Here is a 23,945-nt window from a genome sequence, read left to right on the forward strand (position 1 = left end):
TCAACGCCCGGTAGATTTACACAGAGCAGTCAAGCTTAATTTGGAGGCAATGTGTAAAGTATTCGTGCAACACTTCAAAATGTAAAATTGTGAAAACACCACACAAAAAGATCCCACACCAGGTTACAAAAATAAAGCAAAACAAGACCAACACGACAAAAATCCAACTGGTGTTATAATCTTTTTAAAGGATAGACTGTAAAATAGCGCCTAAAAGCATAATGCGCTAACCGGGGATATCTGGTCACGCTGGACCAGGTCAGTCAAACGTTAAGGTCAACCGCCATGGAGCGTGGGTCAGATACAGTCCCAGGTTAGTCTCGGTAAAGTTTTACTTTCTCACATTTTGTGGCAAAAGTCCCGGTAGCATTGGAGAGGGTCGCAAGGAGATTATCGCGGGCACAGTCGGTGTGGTGTGAAGAGCAGGCCGGGCATCACAGATGAGCGGGCTGAAGCTCTACATTGGAAGTCCCCAAGGGGCTGACAATGCTGCTGTGCCAAGAGACGGAATTGTGCTGATTTACGATGCAAGCGGTGCAGTTCTGGTGCGAGCGAGCCTGTTTGCAATTGCAAAGAGCCCAAAAACTTGAATTTAAAAGCTCAAGAGCCACACCAAGGATCCAGGACTTTAGTAGCACCTCTTTAGGGTCAGGAACTAGCTGAAGACTGGTGCAGGAGCTGTTGGGGAGCCTGTTATATCCCTAAAGCTCGGATCAGGAGGTCAGCAGACTAGCCATTTGAGTCACTCTAGGGTCCTGGGTTTAAGATGGAGTTGCAGCTTCAATTCTTCTTCCCCAGGCAAGAGGGCAGCAGGCAACTGGTCCCCACAGCAGGGCGGCAGTTCCTCGTAGCAGCCCAGCAGTCCTTCTTCCTGACAGCATAGTCACAGGTTCAGAAGTGTACTGTATTGCTGGTGTCTGAGGTCCTTCTTTTTTACACTGGTGCCCTGGATCTTGAAGCTAGGAGACTCTTGTGGACAGTGGCTTTGAAGTACATGGAATTCCCTGCTTCCAAGCTTGCTGAAGTGACAGTGCAGAGTCGTGAGGCACTTTGTGTGGAGATGTGACACAGCCTATTGAAGTGTAAGTGAAGCTAGGCCCAGCTCCTCCCTCCTATCCTGCTGGCAATGGCCCATCCATTCACACCTAAGCTTCCATTGTATCCGGCTGTCTAGGAGAAATATACAAAGTCCAACTACCAGCTACACCCAGCCATTTGACTAGAGAAAAGCTGCCGGCACCAAATGGCTAAGGCAAGAAAATGCCAACTTTATAAAAGTGGGATTTTTGAAATTGTAGTTTAAAATTCAACTTCACCATAAGTTGGGATTTTAAATTAGGATTCCAGAGACACCAGACATGAATGGTCACCCCATACTTTTTGGAAATCAGACTTTTAAAACGTAGTAAGGTAATTCCAATGTTATCCTATGGGAGAGGTAGGATTTGCAGTAGTGAAAAACAAATATAAGAGATTTTCACACCCAGGACATGTAAAAGGTAAAAATACATGTCCAGCTTTTTTATTACATTACACCCTTCCCTCTGGGCTGTCAAGGGCCTACCCTAACATTGACTTATATTTATAAAAAAGGAAGGTTTGGACCTGACAAAAGTTTAATTTTGTCAGGTCGCACTGACTGATTGAAACTGCACATACCGGCTCTACAATGGCAGGCTTCAGACATGTTTAAAGGGCTACCTAAGGGGGTTGCACAGTCAGTGCTGCTGGCCCACTAGCAGCATTTAGTTTGAGCCCTGGGTACATCTAGTACCACTTTAGTAAGCTTATAAGTAAATTAAATATGCCAATTGGGATAAGCTTATATTGCCATGTTTTAAGGAGTGAGCACATGCACTTTAGCACTGGTTAGCAATGGTAAAGTGTGCACAGTCCTAATGCCAACAAAATTGATATCAGAAAAAATGGAGGAGGAGGGCAAAATATTGGGGGGGGGGGAAGACCAACCTAAGGCTAACCCAGCATTGGGGGCGCCTGTCTGACAAGTTCCATATTTCCACACTGGCCTCTTGGAACTTGCATTGTTGGACGTGGGGCACAGATTGGATGTGCAGCAGGCCATTATGTTCTCCCCTGGCAGGGACCACAGGCTGGAGAAGTTATCTGAAGGGGAATTCCAAGTATCTGTTTGGAGCAAGACTGGCATAAACCTCTGGAGTCGCATGTCGTATGGTTGACCCTCATGGAATTTCCCAAATCAGGAATGAGTCAATTGAGGTGCTGACCGTCAACCTAACATCCAAGTGACACTGCTCCTAGCAGGGTGGTATGGACTTTGCAAGTCCTTTTTGGAGACTCTGAAGTTGTGACACTTGCTAACACTCAGCGGGCTCTCTGTTGAGTTATGTGGTGGGTGCTGTCAACATCGGAGAGGATGAGCTGAGCAGGCATCATCTGGATGACTACAAATGGCATCTCTACCCGGGGTAATACCAGACGCTTTGCCAAGTGGGAAATGCTGTTAGTTGCTTTTTCACCACCTCCGAAAATGCTCATTGTCCACTTTTGCACTTTTCAGTTCCCTCCTTGAAGATCTCTGGAGGGTGTGATCTGCTCCGGTGGGACTTCGGCCTTTTGGGCACATTACAGCTGTCTGAGAAAAGCATTCTGAGGAAAGGGAGGTGGGATCGAGCGCAGGGGATTCTGGTGGCTCCAGACTGGGCTCACACGGTCTGGTAGGCCAAACGTCTGAAGCTAAGCATCTGCCCTCCACTATAGCATCTCCTTCTGGAGGATCTTCTATCCCATCAACAAGGCAGGGTCTTTCAACTAAACCTCTACTATCTACACCTTCATGCATAAAATTAAACTGAACTTCCATTGGAAATATTGAATGTCATTCTGCTTCTCGTTGCAGTCTTACCAATTTCATATACTTAAGTCATTGAAAGCGGGTTGGCCCTTTATAAGCAAAGTTGTCTGATGTATTGTCGTTACTCCTGTATTTGGCCTGGCACAACTACAGGTTTTTATCATCCCTTTTGGCCTTTCTCCATTTGCCTGATAAGCTTGCATCCTGTTGTGTAGTTCCCACTAATCTGTTAGACCTGCACGTTTGTTGGACAACAAACTTTGGATGAGGTGCCTAGACTGATTACGGGCACCCCCGCAGGATATGTTGGCCTAGAGACCACCTAGATCACAGTGCCACCATAAGCCCCCCTAACCTTACCAGATTGAATAGCTTCTGGTGACCACCGAACATGACGACCCTGACCCCTCAGGGATTGTTGTGCTCAGAGAAATATACAGAGAATACACAGTGAGACGTTTTTAATATATTTATTGAACCAATGTTATTCGTGTATAGAATACATCTGCTGCGATTATCAGTAGACAGAAGCAGATGAACGTGATTACAAGCACCAAAAGTGTAAATAGTAGGTACAGTTCTACCATGGTGCTAAAACAGTGTATATATGGAGGCACATAAACAAGGTAGTAATCAGGTGTACTCCTACTATGGAAACCCTACGCTTAGTGTCTCTAGCGTGTGTATAGGTGTGTAGCCAAGTATCCCCCAAGGGATGATCCAACCTCATTACCTGGCAGGAGCGAATGATGGACCCCGTTTTGGTCTCAAACTAGACACCCCTCACGAGATGTCAGACCGCTGCGTGGTGAAGTTTCGGCATGCAGGGACCCGCTGTGTCTGCTGAAGTGCCTCCTCTACTAATCTATTGGGATGCTCTTTATTTATAATAGAAAGCAGCCTTGCGATATGCGTATAGATTAGTTATGTGGATATGTAAATAGCCCTGACGCCCCATGAATGAGGATAGAACAACATTTGTACATAGTGCGTTGAAGGGCCTTGTACATGGTGTGCAAGGCATTGTGATAATGTTGTGTGAAGCTAGATGTGTAAACAAAAGTTTTAGAGAAACTAATCCAACATTGTCGTGCAAGCTAATATGTGCAAAAGTTCACTGCAGAAATGTTATTGTGAAAAATAGGACAATGTAGGAAATTAGCTGCTTCGCAACAATGGCATAACAATTCAAAACACTGTTGTGGTGCATTTTCTAAAAAAGCTTCCACATTGGTTTCCCTCTGCTCCCTTTATCATATCAACATGTGACCTTAGTCTTGACTTGACCACCCTAATATAGGCGCCTTTGAACTGCTCTATAGCTTCACTTGTCAGTCTATTACTCAGAAAGCTGATCCAAATTGCAATCAGTTTTGTGTGCCTTGTGTGAGCTTTTCAGTAATCCTGCAGAAATGACGCTCTTCCTAGACACATGCTTCCTTTCTTCTGAAGGTGGTGTCACCCTAAAATGTGAAGTAGTCCATTGTTTCCCATGGTGTTCTCCTCTTCACATTGATTCAAAGGAGAAGGAGAGATTATACTGGTTACACCTGTGACTTGTCCATAGCTTCTGTATTGATCAGATTAATTAGCATTGCATTGATAATGAGCTGTTTATTGGTTTTGCTAGTGCGAAGGAGACTAAGATGTTCCAGAGGTGACCCTTATCCCGCTGGATTGTCCTCTGCTCAAAACTGTGTTTTGCCCTGACCAGAAGTATCCTCCTCAAAGCTTCACAGCCCTTTATACCAGAACGCAACAGGCGACTACTTCTCCAGCTTAGGACATTCCTGACTTTGATATCTGCTATGCAGCCAAATGGCTTCTGTCCAAACGTTTAGCAAGCATTACTGGATTGACTGGATCGATTCTCGAGTCTGCAAGGAATTCTATTTTGACAGTTCAGTCCTGCAGGACTTCCTCGTGTAAATCAACTTTTCAGACTCCCCTCAGGGGTGTAGATTCTGATCAAATATCTACTTGTCCATGGGGCAAGTTGCTTCATTAATCTACTTGTCCTGAAACAAAATCCATTTGTCTCTTTGGTGCCATGTACTGTGGTGACAAATTTTGGCAGCAATCACATTATGTAAGAGCTCTGATATAGCCTCTCTGATTATGCCAGGGCTCATACCATAGTAGAGTTTGAATACTTGCACTCCCCTAAAGTTGCCACATTTCAGCAGATCTACATACTGTGGCTGAAGGTAGTGGTAAGCAATAGTTCCAGGATTGGAATGCCCCTTTGAGTCTGTGGAAACCTATTAACTTACATGTTTTAAGGGTTTTCAACAACTCTTCTCTAATCTTTTCCCATACTGATAAATGTTGGTAATTTACTCCTGACAATGGCAGACGTAAACCTTCTTCCAAAGTTGGGGAAAAAAGGGGTTGGGGGAAGTGAACTTGCAAACACTCAGATTTTTGCCATTAGCAAATCTACACATACACATTTGCTCATGCTTAAATGCTTTTAGCAAATATTTTCTATGTATTTCTTTATTTATTTTTGTGTTTTATAGAGCGCGAACTTGACCCATAAGGGTATCAGAGCGCTTTACAGGAATCATGGAAGTGTCCAAAAAGCAAGGAATATATATAAAATATACAATAGGTTAGGAGGGGACAGGGTGTTGAGTACAAAAGGGATAGCAAGACACGTATATACACTTTACATTTACAAATACTCAAGACAAGGCCTCAGGTTTCTTGGTGGGGTGACTAGATAATCCGAGGGCAGGCTATAGGATAGGATAGTATAGGAGTACTATTTCTTGCCCTACTTGAGTAAATTCTTGTGAATTCACGAAAGCCGTATAGTTACACTTAATGCAAGGACATATACCATGGGTGCACTTTAGAGACTTTCTTCAATAATTGGGCCCCTAATTTTGTCTGGCCTTACCCATGACCATTCTTTCTCTTTCTCTCCCCCCTCCCCCCCCTTCACTGTGAGTGACATCATTCTGCTCGTTCACAAGGAGCACATCGACGTGGCAGTGTGTTTTTTTTAAGACCAAAAACTATTTTTGCTTTTGCCAGTGTTTCTTATAATAGTGAGTGCCCGGCAGCTCCCACACCAATAAGGTTTTACAAAAACCATGCCAAAACAAGTCACTCATTGAGAAAACTAAAAAGCTGACCACCAATTTCAGACTTACTGGCTTTGCCAATGCTTGTTTCTTTTTATGTTTCCCATAATCTTATTGAAAGTGGTTACACTGATTTCCCATTATGAACATTAAGTACTCGCATGCATCAACACATTTTACTAATTAATGCTGCAAAGAAATGGTACCTGAAATTTTACAGTGGTTTAGCTTAGTGTTTTTTTCCCACTTTCATTTTTGTAGGAACATTTTATATTTAAAGCAAAGAATCATCAATCTTGCTTTCAAGCTTCTGCAAATATTTGATCAAATCAGGGAGAATTCTGGGAGCCTTATACATATCCTCATATGGCAAAATTTTAAAAACGTTTGCATACATTTTTATACTAGACTCACTGTCAGTAGTGCAGTCAAAGCTTACAACATTAACTTAGAGCGCTCACCCTAATAATATAGGCTTTCAATTAATGAACCATTAATTCAAGTTTGAACAGCATTAACCCGTGGACACAACTAGTACCTTAGCTGCAGCCAGTGTACTTCCCTGATCCATAAGGTGGTACTGCAAACTGGCAGGTAAAGGGTTTACGCTGCAGGGGGTTGGGCCAACTTGTCCCAAGGACAAAATACACATGAAAACGTGTTGGCTTTGTCTCCAATCAATATGTCCTGGGCGTCGGGCTATAGAAATTCCACATTCCTGCCCCTCCTTTGGCAGGTGGAGAAGTTGGATTATTTTGATGCTGATTTTAAAACCGAGATTTCGGAAGGAAGATGTATCCCTCAGAAGAATAAATTACTTACTTATGCTATACCCCTCAATCTCCTTCTGCAGCCAGCTGACTGTAAAATCGTCCTGTTTAATTCAGTAGCATTGATGATGTCACTGTATCTACGATGAGATATGATAGTATAATCTTATGTAAAGTAAAACCCAGAAACTACAATTCATGCTTTGAAAACTGTTGGGAAATGACTCTTATTCTCCAGATTAATTGGTGACATAATTTGACCAAACTTAAAAAATGAATAATTGCAGGAACAATTGGTAGCATTCTGCATCTAGGTCACTCTTTAGGGTATTCAAACAAATGTAAAGACTAGGTGTACTCTGGATTTTTCAAATTGTTTTCATCTCAAATTTGTGTATAGTATGTTCTCGTTAAGAGATTATCTGCTGCAATTGAAACTGTTGTTGCCCTTCAGGACCAAATGGATGCTTGCTCTGTCGCTGGGCTCCTATTGCTTCTTAAAACTTTTCAGCTTTTCAACAGATTCCATAACCGTTACTCTTTTACTATAATCCCAGTGTTATCTTTTCCTGCCAGACATGCTTGACTCAGATCCTCACCCTTGCCCACCATAAGTTATTTTTATTTTAGCAGTTGTTTTGGTGTGTCGCTTCTTGGCGGTGCTGTCTTATATTTAATGAGAAAATGGTAGGTGATCAATAAGACATATGTTATTGCTACATGAATAATAAAGTTACAGATTATCCAAATTTTCCTCCCAGAATGGAAACGTGGGTGACTTTGTTTGAGAGCCAGAAACACATAAATGAGATTGTATTGCATTGTAGCTTCTTAGCCTTATTGTTATTCAGTAACCTGAGGTGGGCTTGTTTTACTTAGAGACAAGAGCCATTTGAGGTACCAAACTAGACTGGACCAAAATGTGATTGGTAGTCAAGGGAATTTGTGGACAGTTATGGGGGACGGATGTAGAAGTTAGGGCAGTGTAGTGTAAGAGGAATGACATTGCTGTGGATGCTCTTTAAGCGACTGAGGTCCTGCATATTGGATGAAGAGATTGCTTTAAGGTATGTCGGCAACAGGAACAATAAAAATACATTAACTTGTGTCCTAAGTTTCAGAATAGGTACGTTTTGTACAAGTCAAATGATGTACACAGTGTGGTGATCTTCTTCTTCTTCTTCTTTTTTTGTTTTTTTATTACATTTGTTTTTATTTTCATGAAAGGTACGACTATTCTTCTACGTAAAGTTTAATAACCTGTAGTTAGTGTGAAATTGAAAAACGTTTCCACACATCCTTCAGACGTTCTGATTACCACCTACCAATACCAGCCTTGTTTAATTCATATACTTTGTTCCTTCAGTCAATTATTGATATATACATATATTTCCCTTTTACTGGAGGTTGCCTGTAGGTAGTTAAAGTTAGGACCAAAGTTTCCATAGGAAAAACGTTATTTGTTTTGCCAATAACTTTAGCCCTACTTGACGAATCTCCACAACATTTTCACAAAACTTCCCCTTTTTGGTCAGCTGTTGTGTTGAAAGTTTCAGTGTGATCCATCAAGCAGGGGCCGAGAAAAAAGGGGGGTCTCAAAATGCGTTTTCCCCATGTTAAGTCTATGGGGATGTTTTCATTTTTTAACAACGGAATTACAGCAAATTTGGAAGAAAGCTAGATGTTGGGTCCAGAAAGCGTGCTTTTTGTGATTATGTGTAAATCCATTCAGTAGTTTTTGAGACATCTATCTTTAAAAAAAATATAGATATCGGGGGACGCGAGTCCTTGCAGTGGACTCGCAAATCCTACTGAAATTTGTTTGGCTGTCAACACTTCAACCAGGAAGTGTTGGCAGCCATCTTGGGACTGGGCTTGAAGCAGCATCCCAGAAAAAAAGTAAAAAAATAAAGAAATAAGAAAAGGGAGCATGGTATGAATACCCTGATCCCCCTCCAGATATGGTGGGGGGGGGTTTGAGATTCTGCCAGGATTTTTTAATTTTGCCACAGACTCGCGGGTGGATCCGCGAATCTGCGTCAAAATGTTTTTAAAAAATGAAGTGCAGGCTCCAGCGCTTTGTTTACTATAGGCCCCCAGGTAGGCCAGGTCCCTGGGGCATTATGGGCTATTCAAAGTCCCAGGACCGCCACCTCTCTGCGGCAGTGATCTAATTATATGTGGGAGAGACTTGTGGCTCTCCCACTGCCCCGGGGACTGACACCTCCCCTGGGAACAGGAGTACTTAAAAAATAATGCCGACTCCCGCATCCTCGGGGACCGCCACCTCCTCGATGCAGTAACATTAAAAGATATGGGAGAGCCTTGCGGCTCCCCCACTCCCTCGGGGACCGACACCTCCCCTGGGCAGAACTGCACCTATGAAATGATGCGGGAGGCCCTAAGACCTCCCCCGCTGCCCTGGGGACTGCCACCTCCCTGGGGCTAAATATGAGAAATACTGGGAGGCCACGCGCCCCACTACACAGCCCCTAGGGCTAAAATGAAATAGTAAGGCGTGGGGGGGCCCAGTCCCCAACACAGCCCCGGGGACCGCCACCTCCCAGGGGAACGAATCAAATAATGAAGGCGGTCCCTTGAGAACCCTCAGCCCCTTGGAGCACCACCTCCCTGGGGCAAATGTGAACAAAGGAGGGGGGCTGCATGGCCCCCTCCAGGAGCTCTAGATGGCCCTGGGGACCGCCATCCCCCAGGGCCAGCTCCAGCAAAGTCCCGGGGAGCACCGCTCCTGCCATGCCATAGCAAACAGTGTGCTCCGCTTTGGACAAGCTGCTCAAAGCGGAGGACACTTTGCTTATACACACAGGGAGCTGCATGTCAGCAGCTCCCTGTGTGAAATGCTGGGGGTAGCCTCCGCGGTCCCCAGCGAAGTGGCCTGGCCCTGGGGATCGGGTCCCCGGGACCGAAAATGGCCCAGGAGGGGAGTTGTTTCCGCCTCCCCCCTTCAAAGAACAAAAAAAGAAAATAAGAAAAGGCCTGGCCCCCGGGGGATGGGGTCCCGGGGGTCGAAATCGGCCTGGGGAGAAAGGCTGTGCGGCCCCTCTCCCCTTATTAAAAATATATATATATAAAGGCCTAGTCTTGGGGGGGTGGGGGGGGGGTGGGGAATCATCGGGGCTGAAATCTGCCTTGACAGGCTCGGCCCCCTCCCTTTCAGTTGTTATAAAAATAAAAAATAAAGGCCGGGCCCCGGGTATGAGGTTCCTGGGCCCAATATGGTCCTGGGAAGGGGGCCCCAAGCCTAAAAAAAATAAAGCCAGCAACACTCCAAATACCCTGCCCCCTTTCTCCACTACTCTGCAGATGCGCCTCCCTGACACGCTCCTTGTAGGTGGATGAAGTCCCCTTTGCTGCTGAGGGTCCTTAGGGGCCAACAAGACCTTCTGTTAACTCCAGTAAGCCCCACACAGTGGGAATGCTGAGAGGTGGTCAGAGGCCACGCCTCCTTTCCCCACCACTCTGCAAACAGGCCTCTCAGCGCATTGCTGGTGGAGGGGTTGAGGTCCCCCGCCTCATGAAGGCCTCAGGACTACAGTTCTTCTCCCAACAAGTAGTGGTCCAGGAGGCACTTTTGTTGTGTGGGGAAAGGGGGCGTGGCCTCTGATGACTTCTCAGTAATCTACCTGTGTGGGTCTTACTGTAGGTAACAGGAGGGCTAGTTGACCCTCAAGGGCCCTCAAAAGCCAAGAGGACTTCATCCACCTATTAATAGTGTGCCAGGAGGTGCAGTTGCAAAGTGGTGGATAATGGGGGTGTGGCCTCCTATCAGGTCTCCGCAATCCTGCTGTGTGGAACGTACTAGAGGTAATTGGAGGGGTAGTTGGCCCTAAGGACGAACTTGGGGGCCAACTACCCCTCCTGTTATCTCCAATAAGTCCCACACAGAGGGATTGCTAAGTGGTCTTCGGAAACACTGACTCGAGCACACACTCCCCCCCCCCCCCCCATACAGCCACTCTCACAAATACTCCCTCACACAGTCACTCATATACTCCAACACTCACCCATACAGCCTTTCACAGACACACTCATTAACCCATACAGCCACTGACTCACTGACTGACTGACTCACTCACTCATCCATGCAGGCAGTCACACACACCCTTGCCCACTCACACAAACACTCATACACCCATTCAGCTACTCAGACTACCAATCAGTTACCCATACAGTCATTCATTCCCACTCACCAACCCATGCAGCCACTTAAACACCAACAGACAGACTGATACACACATCACACAACCTAGTCACTCACTCATACATTCACTGAGACACATAATCACTCATTTATACAGTCAGTCACACACCCACTGAATGATCCATACAGACGCTCAAAAATATATACCAAGGTGTATTTATAAATCAGTGGGTGTTTAACACTCATAAACTTTTTTAAAACACTTAGTCACTGAATGATGTCATCAGTGATGTCATTTGAGATGCCGTCAGTGATGTCATCAGTGATGCCACTGACCATGTCAGTGATGTCATGCAGTGCATTGCGGAGGCACCAATTAAAGTTAGCTCAGCTAACTATAACTGCTGAATTTCTCTGGTTTTGTATGAGTGGAACCTGAGCCTAACTATAACATCACTGTAACCATTGTTTTTTTAGTGAATTTCTAAGATTTTTTTAAAATGCCAATTCCTAACTATAACGTCCCTGTAACCTTCTTTTTTTATTAGTGTATATATATATATTTATTTATATATATATATATATTCACTTAAAAAACCATAGGTTTCACACATGTTATAGTTAGGTGGATATTTCACTCGTAAAAAAACAATGAAATTCCCCCGTTATAGTTAGTTCAGATAACTATAACTCGCGCGCCCGCAATCCACTGCTCATGACGTCACATATTACATCACTCATGACATGGTCAGTGGCATCACTCATGACATCACTGATGACATCATCCTTGTGATAGAGTGGCGGTCGCGCGAGTTATAGTTATCTGAACTAACTATAACGGGGGAATTTCATTGGTTTTTTACGAGTGAAATATCCACCTAACTATAACATGTGTGAAACCTATGGTTTTTTAAGTGAATTTGCAAGGTTTTTAAAATGCTAATTCCTAACTATAACGTGTGTGAAACCTATGGTTTTTTCAGTGAATTTGTACGGTTTTTTAAATGCTAATTTATTTATGTATTATTATTTTTTTTATATATTTATTTTACAATAAACTACGTTTTTTTTTTTTTTCACCGCCGAGATTTTTTTAAAAAAAACACATTTTTTTTTTTGGTTTTTGGTTTTTCACCGTGCGCGCACGGTGCGTGCACCCCCGCGATTTAAAAAAAATGTCTGCCTTCGGGGTCCTTCAGGGACCCCCTGACAAAGGCTAGGGGGTCAGGAACTCTCTACCCTGCCCCCTTTTCACGTTCGCCACCTTCCTTTTTCACTCTCGCACTGAAAACAAACAAAATGGCGGCCGACACTTCCTGATTTCGACCGATTCGAACGTTGACTAACATGAAACCACCAATCAGAATTACGCTCGCGCACGTTAGGGTACTCGCACGGTGCGCGCACGGTGTGCGCACCCTGCGCGCGTATAGATATTGATATGCTTTTAAATGCTATTGTCTCAGGAAATACTGAACAGATTTACACCAGACCTGCAAAAGGCACTTCCTTGACCTTATGGCTACCTCGCTGCCAAATTTCAAGTAATTCTGTTCAGCCGTTCGGGCTGTAGCTGTGTCTAAAGGTCCTATGGAAAAATGCATGGGGAAAACGCGTTTTGGGACCCCACTTTTTTCTCGGCCCCCGCTTGACGAATCACCCCGAGACTTTCAGGGTAGGAGCTGAACGGAGCGCCCCATTAGTTTTGAAAATTTTGCGAGGATTCGTCAACCGGCGCCAAAGTTATTCAAAATAGAATTTTGAGATTTCCTATGGAAACACGGTCCTAACTATAACTATCTACTGGCGACCGCCAGTAGATAATATAAAGATCAAGGCTCTTCCCGAGCCGAAACGCTTCAGACCTGTAAAGCAATAAAAATACTGCAGCACGACATCGTGGTCCGCCTCAGTCTATGGTATTCATGCCGAGGAGTGATGGAGTGTTGGGATATATATATATATATACTGTCGGAAAAATGCAGAACCCACTGGAGGGTAATAATTGGGAATTGAACTACATATGTCCCAGTGTGCAAGAGAGTTACAAACCATGATGGAGGGCACACCGGAGGCCTATAAAATAATGCGCACACAGAGGACTGCGTTCGCCATGTCATGCTGCTTTTTCACGAGTTACCTTTGAAGAAGAAGCGCAAGGCTTTGAAACGCGTTGGTAGCAGGACTGAAATAATCGAGGTGAAAATCTGCCTTCAATAGCAAATAAAAGGTTTGAAACCTGGCTGCTGGGTAATGCGTCTTCAATTCTGGGCATGTTTTGAAAACAATAAATCACAGCGGTTCCGGCCGTGGAAGATCGCACCACTCAAGGAATATGTGAGACCTCGGGAAATGGAATGCTTCATTTCCACATATGGCACAGCAGCGCTTCAAAGTATGAAGGCAGCGTTTCGCTCCGAGGCCCAATGGAGGGTTTATCTTTGTGTCCTTTACTGTCGGAAAAATGCAGAACCCACTGGAGGGTAATAATTGGGAATTGAACTACATGTCCCAGTGTGCAAGGGAGTTACAAACCATGATGGAGAGCACACCGGAGGCCTATAAAATAATGAGCACACAGAGGACTGCGTTCGCCATGTCATGCTGCTTTTTCACGAGTTACCTTTGAAGAAGAAGCGCGAGGCTTCGAAACGTGTTGGTAGCAGGACTGAAATAATCGAGGTGAAAATCTGCCTTCAATTGCAAATAAAAGGTTCGAAACCTGGCTGCTGGGGAGTGCGTCTTCAATTCTGGGCATGTTTTGGAAAATATATATATATATAGATAGATATATATATTATCTACTGGCGGTCGCCAGTAGATAGTTATAGTCAGGACCGTGTTTCCATAGGAAATCCGCAACATTCTATTTGGAATAACTTTGGCGCCGGTAGACGAATCCTTGCAAAATTTTCAAAATAGGTGGGGCGCTCCGCTCCGCTCTTACCCTGAAAGTCTCGGGGTGATTCGTCAAGCGGGGGCTGAGAAAAAAGGGGCGTCCCAAAACACGTTTTCCCCATGCATTTTTCCATAGGGACCTTTAGTCCAAGGTACAGCCCGAACGGCTGAACAGAATTACTTGAAATTTGGCAGAGAGGTAGTCCTCAGGTCAGGGAAGTGCCTTTTGCAGGTCTGGTGTCAATCTGTTAAGTAGTTCCTGAGAAAATCAAAAGTAAAATCATATATATATGTGGGCGGAGCCTAACCACACATCTCATCCTGAGATCTGATTGGCTGTCAGCACTTCATCCAAGAAGTGTTGGCAGCCATCTTGGGACCAATATACATGATAGCACCTCATTAAAAAGCATTGCAGTTAATAGAAGGTTTTAAGACTTTAGTTACATTATAAATCATTTGCTGATGGTACCATACTCATTTTAGGAATTGTGGTATGTTCTAAGGTGATTTCACCATGTGAAAAAGCCTTCTGCTGGGATATCATGATTGAGAGAAAAATATTTTCTCATGCTTTTCCCACAGAGGTTTGGAAGGTGATCTATAAGCTAAACTGAGAGCATATTTTCTGTAAATTCACATTATCTTTCTCAGTCATGTGAGAATGAAGTCTGACATTCTCAGTAAAACATGTACATCCAACAAGGGCAGAGACTGTCAGTTGATTCCTTTGTGTTCTACTGCAGCTTCCCAGAGTGTTCCAAAGAACAACTAGAGCGCTAACAGCCCTACTTATGATAAACGTATGGCACACCTGAAGCCATCTTGCTTGGATTAAAGTGGTAACTCTTAAAACATTTAATTTAAAAAGGAACAAAATGAGGGGGTTTATTTTTCCATAAAAAGTATGATTAGTGCTGCAGAAAGAAAAATTAGGGCACATTTTGAGTGACTTCTCAAATCCTCTTCTATTTCATTAAAAAATTCTGACATGCAGACTGAAACATGCACTTTCAATACCAGCAGCAGTTTTCCCTGGTGAGCAATAGCTTTACTACAGTGATCTAATGAGCAAAAAGAGTGCTAACATTCTGAATTTATGGCAAATGTGTGACACATCTGAATGCCTTCTTGATGGAATCAAAGTAAAAAACTGAAAGTATTTCCTACTGAGGAGACTGCAGTAAATGAGGAAATTAGGAAACTTCATAACAAATAAGTCTCCCAAGATGGCCACCAGAGACAAAAGAGCCCAAATGTAGCCCAAATATCACCCAGATGTAGCCCAAGTATAGCCCAATGACAGAATATCCCAGAGTGTTCTTAAAAACAACTAGAGCGCTTACTGTCTTCATTATGACAAAAGTATGGCACACCTGAAGCCATCTTGATTGGAATAAACTGGTAACACTTAAAACATTTAATTTAAAAAGGAACACAATGAGGGGGTTCATTTTGCCATAGAAATCATGATTAATGCTGAAGAAAGAAAATGAGGACACATTTTGAGTGACTTCTCAAATACTCTTCTATTTCAGTAAAAAATTCTGACATGCAGACTGAAACATGCACTTTTAATTCCAGGAGCAGACTTCCATGGTGAACAGCAGTTTTACTACAGTTATCTAATGAGCAACTAGAGTGCTAACATTCAGAATTTATGGCAAATGTGTGACATATCTGAATACCTTCATGATGGAATCAAAGTAAAAAACTGAAAGCATTTCCTACTGAGGAGACTGCAGTACATGAGGAAATTAGGAAACTTCATAATAAATAAATCTCCCAAGTTGGCCACCGGAGACAAAAGAGCCCAAATGTAGCCCAAAATCACCCAGATGTAGCCCAAATATAGCCCAATGACAGAAGTGTGCAAAACACTTATTATTTTGTGTTTTTGCAGTGTTATATAGTGCAGACTTGTCAGGTATTGGAGTGCTTTACATGAGCATTGGTTACATCACACAAGAACAAATTCATTTTGGTTGTAGACATGGGGAGACTAAGTGATTCGACCAGAATCACAGAATGTCGAGCTGAAGCAGAAACTCCAACCTGGTCCCCAGTTGCAAAGTCTGCAGTTCTGGAAGTAACACCACATTCTCTCCCCTAAGTGCAACATTCAATCAAGTGGTCAACTGGATAAAAAAACATAAAGATAACAAATAATTTAAAAGTGCTTTGTCGCTATTTGAAAACTCAGAAAATATGTCCTTATTTTAGTCTTTTAGAGCACGAACCATAATTTTGATGCCAATAAGACCCTCTCATATATGTAATTTCTAAAGGAAATGCTCTAGGTATTACAGTTTTGATTACATCAAGATGACGTCAGGCGTTCCACACTTTTGTAATAAATATAGAATGTTAGCAATCTAGTTGTTCATTAGGATACTGTTGAGAGGCAGAGGCCAGGGGCACGGACTCTGAAAATTGAAGGCAGGTAGGAGGGTGCAAAGGCAACAATTTAACCACACTGAGCAGGCAGGAAGGGCTGTGGCAGCACAACAGACTATGGAGGGCAGTGGAAAGGGGGGCAGGGGCAACAAACCAACAATACAGGACTTGCAAGAGAGGCTGTGGCAATGTAATAGACCATTGTGGGCAGAAGGAAGATGCAATGGTAGTACAGCCATACATGCCAACAGACCCGATTCAGCCAGGAAACGTCCAATGTTTTTAAGCTCAAATGGGCTTTATTTGATCTGTCTCCTGTCTACAATCTACTCTTTTTCAATGTAACTCAAAGGGGAAAATCAATACCCCAGTTTTTTTTCAAAATCTCCCTCTTACCAAGTTCAAAATGTTCGCAAGTATGGTACATTGGATCATGGAAGGAAATGGGGTAGGGACATGGACTTGGATAACAGAGGACAGGAGGGACATGGAGAGGTGCACCAAACTGACCCTGCAGGGCAGGCATCAGGGTTTGCAGCAGCACAATACACCACACAGGGCATGCGGGACGGGAGTGCAGCACAACAATCCATAGAAAGCAAGAGGGAGGGGACAGGACCATGCACATGGACAACAGAGAACAGAGGGGCAAGAGGCAATGGTAGCTAGCTGACCATAATGGACAGACAGGAGAGAAAGCTGCAGCATAACAGACCATAAAGGGCAGGAGGGACGGATCAGGGGCATTACAATGGAACAGACAAGCCAGGAGGGAGGGAGTAGGGGTCTGCACATGTAAACAGAGGGCTGGGGGAAAGGGGGCAGGGCAGGAGCAGCAAGATAGCCATGGAGGTCAGGCAGGATGGGCACTAGAAGCAAGACACACCATGAAGAGCAACAGTGAGACTGTGATGGCATACACACAGACCATGGAGGGAAGGTGGGAGGGGGTCAGGGGCTGCTAACTGACCACACAGGGAAGGTGGGAGGGGCCATGGCAGCACAGAAGACCATGCATGGCAAGTGGGAGGGTTAGTGGCAGCACAATGGCTATGATGGGCAAGAAGGAGGGTGCAGGGGCATGCACAAAGGACGATGGAGGATAGAAGGGAGGGTCAGGACCTGTGCACAGACAAGAAAGTTCAGGGGAAGGGGCCTCACAACAGACCGCACGGGGCAGGCAGGAGGAGCAGTTGCAGCACAACAGACCAGGGAGGGCAGAAGGGTGTGGCAGTACAATGGACCATGTGGACAGGAGGACGAGGATAGGGGCATGGCATGTGGACAGGCAGGGTGGAGGTGGCAGGGACAGGTTACAGTTATCTGACAATGCTAGGCAGGTGGGAGGGGAGTGGCAGCTCAACAGAACACTCAGAGTAGATAGGAGTGGCAGGTCCATGGAACATGGTGGGCAAAAAGGATGGAGCAGGGGCATGCACAAAGACATCGGAAAGCAGGGGGAAGGAGAATAGGGGCAGCAAGCTAAGCACAGAGTTTAAGCAGGAGGTCAATGATGGGACATAGAATTGGGCAATGGAGGGCAGGAGGAGTGGACTGGTACATCATACTAAATTGAGGGCAGTGGCAGCACATCAGACCATGCATGGCAGGAGGGAGGAGGCTAGTCCATGGATTCACACAATAGAGGATAGGGAGGAGGGGGATGGGGCAGCAAGCTAACTGTTCAGAGAAGGTGGGTATTAGGAACTTTATTGTTTTTAAAACGTGTGTCTGTGCAAACTACTTAAAATATGAACAAGTATGCAGCATAATCTCACTTTTAGTCAGGAAGAAGAGGACGTTTGTGACTGTGACTCCGGGCTCACTTGGCAGAAACACCCCCTGACCCTCCACCCCCTATCGCAAAATGTAATGCCCGTGAAAAGGGTAGGTGAACACAGTGTTATATAGAACATAGTCCTGAGAGCACGATTGAAAATGAAAACTAGATATAGTGTATGGTATAAACTATGCACCAAAAAGTGTGATATAAGATGAACCGGGCGTGAAATATAATATGCAATACATTGTGCGCAATGACAGATTCATTGGAGAGCGCGAGATAGCACAGGCACTAGCGCGTGCTATGCGATATGCGCCTTGGAGTGTGATATGCACAGGGCAGTGTTGTGTAACCTAACTAGTCTCTAAAGTTGTAATATAAAATACGTGCTGGGGAGTGTAACGTTGCATATGCACTGTGACAAAGATATGGATCCCAGATTGTAATATGTATGGCATAGCACTGTGCGTTATAACATAGGCATCGAGGAAGGCACGTTAGATGGGGCAATATAACCCGTGCGAAGACAAGTGTGGCCTGACATATTCACGGGGTGGTGTTACAGTGCACATGGGCTAGAGAGTGTCATAGCATATGCACTAGCTAGTGGAATACAACACAGAGGTGTGTAGCACTCAGCAGGCAATGGTGGGTGTAACACAGCATTGGGCTCTGCCAGGAGCGCGCTGTGACTCTCAAGTGATGTTCGTCCCCTTTCCAGAGAGTAAAATAAAAAGTATTACACATCCGGCAGTGGATGTGTGTTTTATTAATCGTGAGGGGGTTTCTTGCGTAGTTTTGGTCGAATTTTTGTCGAATCCCATTTGAATGGCTTGGTGTGCATGTGTATTAAATGTGCCCGTCAATAGCTACCCATGTTTGTATAAATAAACGACAAGGGTGTCTATCGGGATTAGGCACGGTAGGACATCAGACATGTCAGAGCTTCACTAGTGGTGTAAATACATTCCACGTGGATTCATTGTATGCATAGTCGCCTTTTAATGAATATCACGCAAATCGTCATGGTGATAGGTACGTACGGTTTGTCCAGCATGTCCTAGGTGTGTCTATAAATATATATTTTTTAAAAATAATAAAAAACAGTGGCCGGCCCTGGGGATTGGGGTCAAAAAAATATAATTAGGAGACAGGCCCTGGGGGATGGGGTCATCAGGGCCAATAAATTAGAATAAGAAGGGGAACCACACAGCCCCCCTTCTTAAAAAATTAAAATAAATAAAAGACTGGCATCGTGCCGGAGGCGACGCCCCCTCCTTGCAGCACTCTGCAAACGCGCCCCCTGGCGAGTTGTAAGTTGGGGAATTAATTCCTCTTCAATACTGAGGGTCCCTGAGGGCCAACTAGCCCAACAGGCATCTCCAGTATGCACCAGGGAGCTGCGCTGCAGACAGGTGTCCTGAGGCCAAGCCCCTTTTTACACCTCTCTGCAACGCAGCTCTGTGGCGCTTACTGGAGGTACCTAGTGGTCTAGTTTGACCCTAGGGACCCTTAGGATTCAAGGGGACTTAATCTCTCAACTTAGAACAGCCACAGGGCGCGTTTACACAGTGGTTTGTTTATACAAACATGGATAGCTATTGACGGGCACATTTAATACACATGCACACCAAGCCATTTAAAGGGGATTCGACAAAAATTCGACCAAAACTATGCAAGAAACCCCCCTCACGATTAATAAAACACACATCCACTGCCGGATGTGTAATACTTTTTATTTTACTCTCTGGAGGGGACGGGGCCTGAGGTGACGTGTGCAAACATGCACTATGGCACGTTTTAAATTGGGGATATAATTTCCCTTCAATACTGAGGGCCCCTGGGGGCTAACTAGCCCACCAAGTGCTTCCAGTAAGCGCCACTGAGCTGCATTGCAGAGAGGTGGTCCAGGCCGTGCCACTTTTTACACCTCTCTGCAACGCAGCTCTGTGGCACTTACTGGAGGTACCTAGTGGGCTAGTTGGACCCTAGGGACCCTCAGGATTCAAATGAACTTAATCTCCCAACTAAAAACGGACACAGGGCGTGTTTACACAGTGGTGGAGGGAGGGGACGGGGCCTGAGTTAACGTGTGCAAAAATGCCCTGTGGCCTGTTTTAAGAGGTAGTTTTAACCCCCCTGCCCTATTATATACTAGGGGCTTACAGAGGAGGTCATGCTAATCACAGGGGGACCCCAACGCATAATGTTCCCTAGTGTATGTAGGTGTTTTCACTGTATTCTAAGTGTCTTTTAACATAGCACTGGCTCTAGGACTGGTTAGTCAGACTCAGTTACCACCAGTATCCGTCTGAAAAAGTTGAGGGTACAGGATGATTTTGCAACAAGGCTTCTTTCTGCTCTTCTTTTTGTTCTTTCTGCACGTTATCCTTCTTCCTGCACTTTTCTTCGTCTTTGAGGACTTCTGTTGCTTCTTTCTGCACTTCTTTTTTTTCTTTCTGTGCATTTTTTCTTCTTTCTTCACATGTCCTATCTCTGTAGGCATAGTTAGAAATTAGCATTTAAAAAACCTCAGAAATTCACTGAAAAAACCATAGGTTTCAGGGGTGTTATAGTTAGCTGGACTTTTCACTTGTACAAAACCATTGAAATTCCCCCGTTATAGTTAGTTCAGCTAACTATAACTCGCGCGCCCGCAATGCACTGCTGATGACGTCACATATTACATCACTCATGACATGGTCAGTGACATCACTCATGACATCACTGATGACATCTCAAATGACATCACTCATGACATCACTGATGACATCATCCTTGTGATAGAGTGGCAGACCTCCTCTCACCCTAATATAGCCTTTGATACACACATTCAAAAATAGAGACTACAATTTTCAAAACAATGGACATACCAATACCAGTTACAACAACCTCTTCAGTAATTCTAAGATCCACATACACATCCACTCATTCACCAACAGTACTATACAGTCACTCATACATGTACTCACTCATCATATGTACTCATACACCTATATATCCTGTTACACAATGCCACTCATCCATAGAGTTACTCACATACATAGTCACTCATGCTAATAAAGAATCAAACATACATTTACTTGCATATACAGTTATACACACACCACCACACTTACTTCTACGGAAACTTACACACACTGTGTCTTTTAAACAATCACTTATAGAAACACATACTTATTCATACAGCTACTCTTTCAATCTCTCACTCTCACATATACTCACTTATATACACCAATAGTCACATATACTAGTTTAAAACATATGTAGTTACTCATAAAGACACTATTGAGACAGTCATTCACTCACTAACACACCCATACACACACACATCCACCCATACAGTCCTGCACACATGCTGTCTTCAACACATACAAACAGTGAGTCACTCATTCATGCAACTATGACCCACGTAATACCCTCCACCGAACCATGCAGACACTCAGACTGATACTCAAAAAACCAACTAATAACCTATATAGACACCCATGTAGCTACTCACCAACCCATGCAGCCACTTATACACAAAGTGAGAGACTGATACAGATATTTACATATTTAAACATTACTCACTAAGCCATGTATTCACTATGATACACTTAAACAGTCAGTTACACAATCAATTTTTCAAAAACAAATCATCCATTTAGACACTTATATACCCATTTATTCTTCCATCGACCTTGAGATATACATATATAAAACATATTTAATTTTCAGAAAAACACACATTCACCGGATGATGTCATCAGTGATGTCATCAGTGATGTCATTTGAGATGTCATCAGTGATGTCATCAGTGATGTCACTGACCATGTCATGAGTGATGTAATATGTGACGTCATCAGCAGTGCATTGCGGGCGCGCGAGTTATAGTTAGCTGAACTAACTATAACGGGGGAATTTCAATGGTTTTGTACAAGTTAAAAGTCCAGCTAACTATAACACCCCTGAAACCTATGGTTTTTTCAGTGAATATATATATATATATATATATATATATATATATATATATTACCTACTGGCGGTCGCCAGTAGGTAGTTATAGTTAGGACCCTGTTTCCATAGGAAATCCGCAACATTCTATTTTGAATAACTTTGGCGCCGGTCGACGAATCCTCGCGAATTTCTCAAAATAGGTGGGGCGCTACGCTCCGCTCCTACCCTGAAAGTCTCGGGGGGATTCGTCAAGCGGGGGCTGAGATAAAAGGGGGGTCCCAAAACGCGTTTTTCCCATGCATTTTTCCATAGGACCTTTAGACAGGGCTACAGCCCGAACGGCTGAACAGAATTACTAGAAATTTGGCAGAGAGGTAGTCCTCAGGTCAAGGAAGTGCCTTTTGTAGGTTTGGTGTAAATCTGTTCAGTAGATTCTGAGAAAATAGCTTTTAAATCAATATATATATCTGAGCCAGCTTACGGTACGCTTACCGTACGCGTACGGTGGCGTGCGCGAGCGCAATTCTGATTGGCTCTTAGATCTTAGTAAACATTCGAATCGGCCGAAACCAGGAAGCGGCGGCCGCCATTTTCTCTCTCGCACTCTGAGGGGGGGGGGCTGTAAACAAAGGCAAAAAACATATAAAGGGGCTGTTTAGACAGCGCCCATGCACATAGCCATGTTAGTTGAGTCCTCAAAGATCCCCCAAGGCCAAAAACGGTAAATTTTTATTTTTTGAAAATTTCGCCGATTACGCTTACCGTACGCGTACGGTGCGCTTACGCTAAAAATTTTAATAAAAAAAAAAAAACACTCTCTGTGCATGGCATATTATTGTCATCACTTACAAATTAAATTTAACAGATTACCTATCACAAGGAAGCGCATAATATGCCCTCCATGTGCGCACGGTGCGTAACGTGGGCACGCGGTGCACGTAGCGCACTGCGTGCCCACCTTGCGTGTACGGCACTAACTGCGTAAAGTGGGCGCGCGGTGCGCGAAGCGCACCGCGTGCTCACTGTGCGCGCGCGGTGCGCGAAGCGCACCGTGCGCGCACGGAACGAACTGCGTTAAGTGGGCGTGCACGCCACGAATGGCGTAAAGTAACTTAGCATTTAAAAAACCGTACAAATTCACTGAAAAAAACCATAGGTTTCACACACGTTATAGTTAGGAATTAGCATTTAAAAAACCTTGCTAATTCAATGAAAAAACCATAGGTTTCACACATGTTATAGTTAGCTGGAAATTTTACTGATAAAAAACCAATGAAATTCCCCCGTTATAGTTACTGTAGGCAACTATAACTCACGCGACCGTAATCCTCTGGTGATGACATATGTGTCTTTATGAAAAAAAAAAATTTGTAAAATATGTATAGCTAAAATTTTATGGAAGAAGACATGGGCAAATAAGTGTCTAAATACAGTATTCGCATCAGCAGAGGATTGCGGTCGCGTGAGTTATAGTTGCCTACAGTAACTATAACGGGGGAATTTCATTGGTTTTTTATCAGTAAAATTTCCAGCTAACTATAACATGTGTGAAACCTATGGTTTTTTCATTGAATTAGCAAGGTTTTTTAAATGCTAATTCCTAACTATAACGTGTGTGAAACCTATGGTTTTTTTCAGTGAATATATATATATATATATATATATATATATATATATATATATATATATATATATATATATTAGTGCTTGGACTGCTCTGTTATGTTCATGGTGATCTATTATCTGGTTGGTATAATCACTATTTTGTCATTTCACTCTATGTCCTTAAATGACCCTCACCCCCATGTGTATTATACATTTTTCCTAATGTTTGTTTCACCTTCAACCTACATCTCTGGGTCTGTCTTCCAATCCAGCGCTTTGGTAACATTGATTGATGTAGTGTAGCTTGCAAGACCTAAGTGCTAAATATTACAAGTTTTATTGCAATTTCTTTTTGGGAGCACACAATATTTTAGAACGTCTGAATACGAAAGTTGTAAAATCAAAAATACTTAGGGCCGCCTGCTGCTTCAAAGCACTTTATCTAATATGTGCATTTAACCTTGTA

The 23,945-nt window shown here is 43.8% G+C and overlaps 1 protein-coding gene across 7 annotated transcripts in view; it reads left to right on the forward strand.

Moving 5' to 3' along the window:
• The window catches only part of RELCH (RAB11 binding and LisH domain, coiled-coil and HEAT repeat containing), a 760,620-nt gene that overhangs the window by 194,786 nt on the left and 541,889 nt on the right, over positions 1 to 23,945 (forward strand). The window lies entirely within an intron of this gene.

This window comes from Triturus cristatus, chromosome 5_2 (genome assembly GCF_964204655.1).
Source record: "Triturus cristatus chromosome 5_2, aTriCri1.1, whole genome shotgun sequence".
Classification (NCBI taxonomy): Eukaryota; Metazoa; Chordata; class Amphibia; order Caudata; family Salamandridae; genus Triturus; species Triturus cristatus.